Source organism: Trichosurus vulpecula, chromosome 3, assembly GCF_011100635.1.
Source record: "Trichosurus vulpecula isolate mTriVul1 chromosome 3, mTriVul1.pri, whole genome shotgun sequence".
Classification (NCBI taxonomy): Eukaryota; Metazoa; Chordata; class Mammalia; order Diprotodontia; family Phalangeridae; genus Trichosurus; species Trichosurus vulpecula.
The window spans coordinates 176,913,902-176,921,468 of record NC_050575.1 but is presented as its reverse complement, the minus strand read 5'-3'; positions in this window follow the sequence as shown (position 1 = coordinate 176,921,468).

The window sequence follows — 7,567 nt, the reverse complement described above, 5'->3', positions numbered from 1 at the left end:
AAAAAATTTTTTTAAATAGCTCTAGAAACCCCTTCCCCATCCTTAACATGTAGGAAATCTGCTTTCTCTATCATGAGACTCAGGTAATTGGCTTTTTGTGGCCTTATGATTTATTAAAACACAGCACAGTAAAAGAATAAAGAAACTCCATCAACTGGGGAGTGGCTGAACAAGTTGTGGTATGCAATTGTAATGGAATACTATTGTGCCATAAGAAATGACAAGCAGGATGATTTCAGAAAAACCTGAAAAGATTTACATGAACTGACATAAAGTAAGCAGAATCAGGATAACATTGTACACAGTAATGGCAGTATTGTATGATGTTAAGCTGTGAATGTCTTAGCTATTCTCAGCAATAATGATCCAAAACAATTCTAAAGGACTCATAATGAAAATGCTATCCACCTCCAGAGAAAGAACTGTTAGAGTCTGAATGCAGACTTTGGGTTTTTTTTTTTGTGGGTTTTTTTATATATGTCTTCTTGACTAATATGGAATATGTTTTGCATGATTGCAATGTATAATCTATATTAAATTGCTTACTGTTTCAGGAAGGGAAAGAATTTGGAACTCAAAATTTTAAAAAATGAATGTCAAAAATTGTTTTTACATGTAATTGGGAAAAAAAATTTTCAGAAAAAGAGAAATTCTTCTCCGAGGAATGCTTCACCTAGAAATTCTCCCCAAATCTTCTCCAGTATTTGAAAGTTATGGGAAAGAAGAAGGAAAAGACCAAGTGTTTGGAACCCCCTGGGATCAGGTCTGCAAACAACTAAGGAGTACGAGGGTAGGGTGGGGGAGACATTGAGTCAGTTGTCCATGAATGAGTTGAATGTCCCAGACCCATCTGCAGTTTTATAGTAACTGCCAGTCCAGTCCCACTTTGTCCCTACCTCTATTCACTGGGCTGTTTTGTCACCAAAATGCTTTGGTCTCATCTCCATACCAGCATCGCTGCTTGGGGAGCGCTGCTCATTGAGGAGGCCTCAATTCTATCAGACTACTCATCATCCACAAACAGAAACATCTAGAGAACCTTACCACCTATTGGGAATCGTCTTCCATTTAGACTCTGTGCAAGATAATCCCCTGTAACAAATACTTATTTCATATCTATTCTTTGGGGCCAAACTCATTCATCATAATTTTGCAACATTCAGTTTTGTTTATTTTGTTGTTGTTCTTTTCATTTAGTCATTGTCCATTTAGATCAATTCTCTATCCATTTATCCATATTTATCCATATTCCCCTGGTTCAGCTTACTTCACTTTATATCAGTTCGTATGCCTTATGTGTTTCTTTGTACCCATCAAATTCTTTTTAACAGCCCAGAAATATTCCTTTATACTTATATATCTCAACTTGTTTAGCTATTCTCTTTCACTGGACATCTACTTTGTTTCCAGTCTTTTACTATGACAAAGAAAGTGCTACTATAAATATTTTGTTGTATATGTGGCACTTTTCTTTTTTATTATTTCTGTCTTCAGGATATATGTATGCCTAGTAGTGTGATCTCTGGGTTAAAGGAGCCAACATTTTCAAAGAGTATTATCTCCCTATCCTATGGCTCATTTAGTGATTAGAGAATAGTTAAAATTATCTGTGATAGCAAACTAATAGTTGACATAATGATTTTTGGTTTGCAATGCAATCTATGTGTAGTATTTCTAAGATAGGTACTACAGATATCATCAGCCCCATTTTACAGATGTGGAAACTGAGGATCAGAGAGGTGAAATGATGCCTATGATCAGTCACTAGTGAGGCTCAGGAGCAGGATTTGAATTTACATCTTTCATGATTCCAGCTCCAACGTTTTTTCTGCTGTACTACAGCGTCTATTTATCAAGGACTTTTGTACGATTTTAGTATATACATGAAAGACGCTGTGTTGGAAAAGAGCCATTAAAACTAAGCTCTGCTCTACTGAATCAAATGCTTTTTAAAAATAATCAATAAACAATGAACAGTGGGATCTTGTATTCATGTGACTGTAAAGATGAGTTCTGCCACAGGGAATCTTCTGTGAATGCTTGACTATTCCCTTATCACATTTTCATTGAAGATAACCTCAGCATAAACACAGATCATTCTCATAAACGCGTTATTGAGATGGGAAAGTGGACACAGAGGCCGTAGTTACTGATGTCTCCTTGGTCCCTTTTTTTGGTCATAATATGATCTTTTCCATTCTTATGGACTCTACCCCTCTTTGCAATATGTTAAAATTTTAGAATTGTGTCACCTTCAAAATAGATTTCCTCTGTATGCATATAGTCAGGTCAATATGCTTTTCTGATCTCATTTTCTTAGATACCATTTCCATTTCTTCCTATGGCACATTGCATACTGGGGTAGTAGAGACCAAACATCAGTAGTTCCACTGCAGTCAACATGCGAATAGATAACTGTAGATCTGCTGCATTTTATATCTGTTTGTTGTCTTCCAGTTGCTCTAAATGTTCTTGAAATTATTTGACTTAGTTGAGTCTCATACCCAAACTCTCTGCAGAGGTCAAAAAAAAAAAAAAAAGAAAGGTCCCATACATATCAAAAGTTTCTCAGCAACACTTTTTGTGGTAGCAAAGAATTGGAAACAAAGGAGATGCCCATTTACAGGGCAATGGTTTAACAAATTGTGGTATATGAATGTAGTAGAACATTACTATGCTACATGAGGCAACAAATATGAATAATTCAGAAAAGCCTGGGAAAACTTAGATGAAGTGATACAAAGTTAAGTAAACAGAACCAAGAAAATAATATTCATGATGACAACAATGCAAAAGGAAAGAACAAAAACCACAAAGAAGAAACTGAAGGTTATGTGATTATATGCACGTCTCTCTGGAGAAGAGTTGACAGAATGTATCCTCTTCCTTGCAAATTCTAGTTGTGGAATATATATACACACACACACACATATAAATGTACTTCTAGACACAATTGATATATTTCTTTATTTTTCCTGAATTGCGTTTTTCTACTTTTTTTGTCCTTTGTTATAAGGAATATCTTCATTAGTATCTTGCTCCTTAGGGCATTGATGCTGGGTTGACTGTAACAACCCACCTAGATCTTGACCTCCAAATTGCTATGGCTCACTCTCTCATGACTGGAGAGACTCCACTCTTTGCACCTAGAATAGGGGAAAAAATGAAAAAATAAAGGCCAAGAAGTTGCCTTTCCCAGAGGTCATGTGGCCTTGGGTTGGGGTTGGGGGGAGGAATGTCCACCTCCCATCCCCTTGCAGCCTGGTCTCACACAAAAAAACCCTCTCACCACCAGGGGACAGATGAAGACAATGAGGTAAGGAGCCAGCCAAAATTGACTCCAACCTTTTTTCTTTCTCTTTTTTTTAATTTCTTTTTTTTAAATTCCTTTTTTCTTTTTAGTTTACAACACTTAGTTTCACAAGTTTTTGAGTTCCAAATTTTTTCCCTGTTGCGGGCCGAGTTAGAGCTGAGCCCTGCCCTCCTCGGACCTCCAGGCCCAGGGGCCTGCTGAGATAGACTCGGGGCTTTGGGATGTGGGTGGAGCCAGGAGGAGGGGTCTCGCCTTTGTTGCCTCCCTGGCAATTCCAGGTCTTTGCCCGGGCTTGCCAGAGCACGTGGAGTTTCCGGTTCTTTGCCTGGACTGCCTGACTGCAGGGAGCTTCGGGATAGCTCTGGAAGAGAAGGGGAGGAGAGTAGGTGGAGTCAGGGCGGTCCTAGTTACCCAGGTGTATTGATTTTCACCTGTCCTTCACCCACGTAACCAAAGAATGTACCTACGTCACTAAAGATATAAAATGCTGCTTGCTGAAATAATAAACGGAGTCCTTCACCATCTTTCGGCTCCCGCCCCATTCATTGTCCACGAGATCAGGTCCTTTGCTTAGGCAAAGGCCTGGGGCTTGGGGGGAACCCCGAGTATAGTTGCGAGGCTTCGGGAGCCGGTAACATTTCCCCTTTCCTCTCCTCCCCCCTTCTCCCCCAAGACAGCATGTAGTACGATATAGGTTCTACATATTGCTTCACATTAAACTTATTTACACAATAGTCAAGTTGTAAAGAAGAATTATAACCAATGGAATGAACCATGAAAACGAAGAAACAAAACCAAAAAAGAAGAAAAAAAAAGAGAGCAAATAGTTTGCCTCAATCTGCATTCAAACTCCAAAATTCTTTCTCTGGATGTGACTAGCCCTGTCCATCATGGGTCCTTTGGAGGTGTCTTAGAACCTTGTATTGCTGAGAAGAGCCAAGTCTATCAAAGTTAGTCATCACAGATACTGTGTGTCTCTAATAGTGTATAATGTTCTCCTGGTTCTGCTCCCCTCACTCGCATCAGATCACGTTAGTCTTTCCAGGTTATTATGAAGTCCATCTGCTCCTCATTTCTTATGGCACAATAGTATTCCATTACATTCATATACCACAATTTGTTTAGCCATTCCCCAATTGATGGGCATCCCCTTGATTTCCAATTCTTTGCAACCACAAAAAGAGCCGCTATAAATATTTTTGTACATATGAGTCTGACTCCAATCTTTTTGAAGACTAATGGTTCTGGCCACATATTCAAGCAAAAAAGTCCCCTCTTCATACTTTGGGAGCCAACTGGAACTAGTTACAGAATGTCCAAGCATAACCCAAAGTTTCCCCAAGATACCTCCCTTCCATGTCATTATAGTTTTCTCAGAAAACTATCTGAGGCATTCTATACATAGACCATCCCCATTACAAATGAAATAGTGCTCATCAGAGTCAATGTCTTTACTTTTATCCCTTTCCCATTTTTTTCAAAGTCAACAAACTTTAGATCAATGAAGTCAGTGAGTTAGGCTTTACTTCCTAGGAAAATTATAGAGCAAATCACTAAAAGAAATATCTAGGAAAGGAAGCAGTTACAAAGAGCCTGAATGGATTCATCAAGAACAGACTTCCCTTTTTAATGACATTATTAAATTAGGAAATCAGGGAAATGCCATAGATGTGGTTTACCTAGATTTTAGCAAAGCTTTTTATTTATTTATTTTCAGTTAACAAAAATCTACTTTCCTTTCCCTTTTTCCTTTCCACCTTGAAAAAAATTCAATTGTTTATTTTACAAATACTTGTCAGAGCTTTTAACAAAGTAATCTATGCCATTCTTGTGGAAAAGATGGTGAGATGGCCGCTAGATCATAATATGATTGTTGTTATTTTTCATCCATCATTCTCAAAGAGGACCAATGACATCATAAGGGTGATGTCTTAACTTGCAAGCAAATTGGATTTAAGTGAGGCAGAATTGCGCAAAGTTGTCAGTCTCACTCTCTCCTCCAGAGTCATTGGAGTCCAGTGGCAAGACAAGAGTCAAGATGATTGGTGATGGCCCAGTATAATATAGTTAGAAGAATTCAGAAGTAGTTAAATGATTGGGCTTAAAGAGTAGTTGTTAATGGCTTGATACTGACTCAGTACTGGAGTTTCCAGGGGAGTGTCCAAGGGATGCCTACTGTACATAGCCCTGGACGTTTTTATTCAGGACTTGGATAAAAGGCATGAGTGGCATGCTCAGCAAATTTGAAGATTACGTAAAGATGGGAAAGATAGGTGATAAATTGGATAACAGAATCACTATAAAAAAAAACCCAAAACATTGACAGACTAGGAAATTGGGCTGAATCTAAGATGAAATTCAATAGGGGCACATATAAAATCTTACATATCTCAGAAAACAGATTCTTAGCATCCTCCACACCATCTTGTCTTTAGTCTTCTTCATAGAGAGACATCATCTGAGGCATTCTATACATGGACCATCCCTATTACAAATGATAGTGCTCAGTATGAGGGAGACATGATTAGACAGCAGTTTGTCTGGAAAGGATCTGAGGTTTGGGGTAAACTGTAATCTTGTTATGAGTCAGTATTTTTAGGCACCAGCCAAAAAGAGTTAGTGTGATCATGGGTTTCATAGCTTCCAGTAATAGAGCAGTGATAGTCTCCCTATATTCTGCCTGGGTTGGACCACATCTGAAATACGGTATTAAGTTCTAAGTGTGATAGTTTAGCAAGGACATTGGTATGTAAGAGAATGTGAATAGAAGGGTTATCAAAAAAATAATAAGTAACATTTATCCAGCAAGGTTTGTAAAATGCTTTTATACATATATTATCTCATTTGAGCCTCACGATAATAATGTGAGGTAAGTGCCGTTATTATCCCAATTTTATAGACGAGGAAACTGAAGTTAAGTGACTTATCTAGGGGTCATGGCTAGTAAGTGTCTGAACAGGATTGGAACTCAATTTTTCCAGATTCCAAGTCCAGTACTCTATCCACCACTTCATCTAGCTGCCCAGCTATTCACTGAGCAACCAGGATGATAAAGGGTCTTCTGTCTATGTTATCAAGATCAGGTAAAGGAAATGGGGATACTTGGCCTGGAGAAGAGCAAATGTTAGGGACATGATAGCTGTGTTCAAATATTTGAAGGGCTGTCATGTAGAAGAGCTAAATGTCAGACTTGCTCTGATTGGTTCCAGGGGTAGAATTGGGAGCAATGGATGGAATTTATAATGAAAAAAAATTTAAATTTGAAGTCAAGAAAGACATCAAAGAAAATTCTAATCATTAGAATTATCCAGAATTGGAAAGGACTTCCAAGGGAGGTAGTCGTGTTGAGCTTTAGGATGCTTGGGTTTTTCCTTTTTGGGGTCCAGATCCCAAAGACTTGGTCTTTTCCTTTGGAGAATTCAGGTCCCATCCCCATCATTAGGGTCCTTCTAATTTGAGATCTTCAAGTAGAGATTAGAATGTTGAAGTAGGAATTCCTTTTGGGTATCAGGGTAGGAACCTCAAGTCTTTGACAGTCAAAGGGCTGCACTTGAGGATCTAGCATGCCACATGTAGTTTCAAGGCTGCAGGCTCTCCACCCAAGCACTGCCAAGCCAGGCACTGTTCTAGTTTGGATGTGATTTGGCCGCTGAGGTGCCTTCCAACTCAAAAGACTTTGATTCTGTGACCAGATGACCTGTAAGATCCTTCCAGTTCTAAATTGATGGTCCTATGACTTATGCTCTTCTCTGAAGTCTGAACATATTCTCCCCAAATTCAGAGTCAGCATCAGACCATGTCTGACTTCCTCCACCTTGTTTATCACAAACTCTACAATGGAGAATTCTTTGCTCCCAGCTGAGCGTTTTCTCTGATTTACCTTGGGCCTCACCTTCAGATAACACCTAAGGACTTCTACCTGCTTTCTTTGTCTTCCCGGGACTTAATACTTCCCACCTCTTCCTTCATTACCTCCTAATTTCTGCCTGTCTAGTTTTCCCCCTTTTCTTAACTGTCATGCATACCTGAGACCACAAGAGGGTAGCACCGTCTAGGATACTTTTCTCTGCAGACCAGTCCTATTGCCTCCTAACAGTCAAGTGGGCACAAGTTTCCCAGCTCTTATTGAGCACCATCTGATTACAAGTAACCCAAGTTACGTGAAAAAATAAACAAGCGTGTGTCCATTCCCCATTTGGCGCACAGGGATCTTAATCTCTCTTGCACTAAGAACCCTCCCTAGTTGGAGCAGCA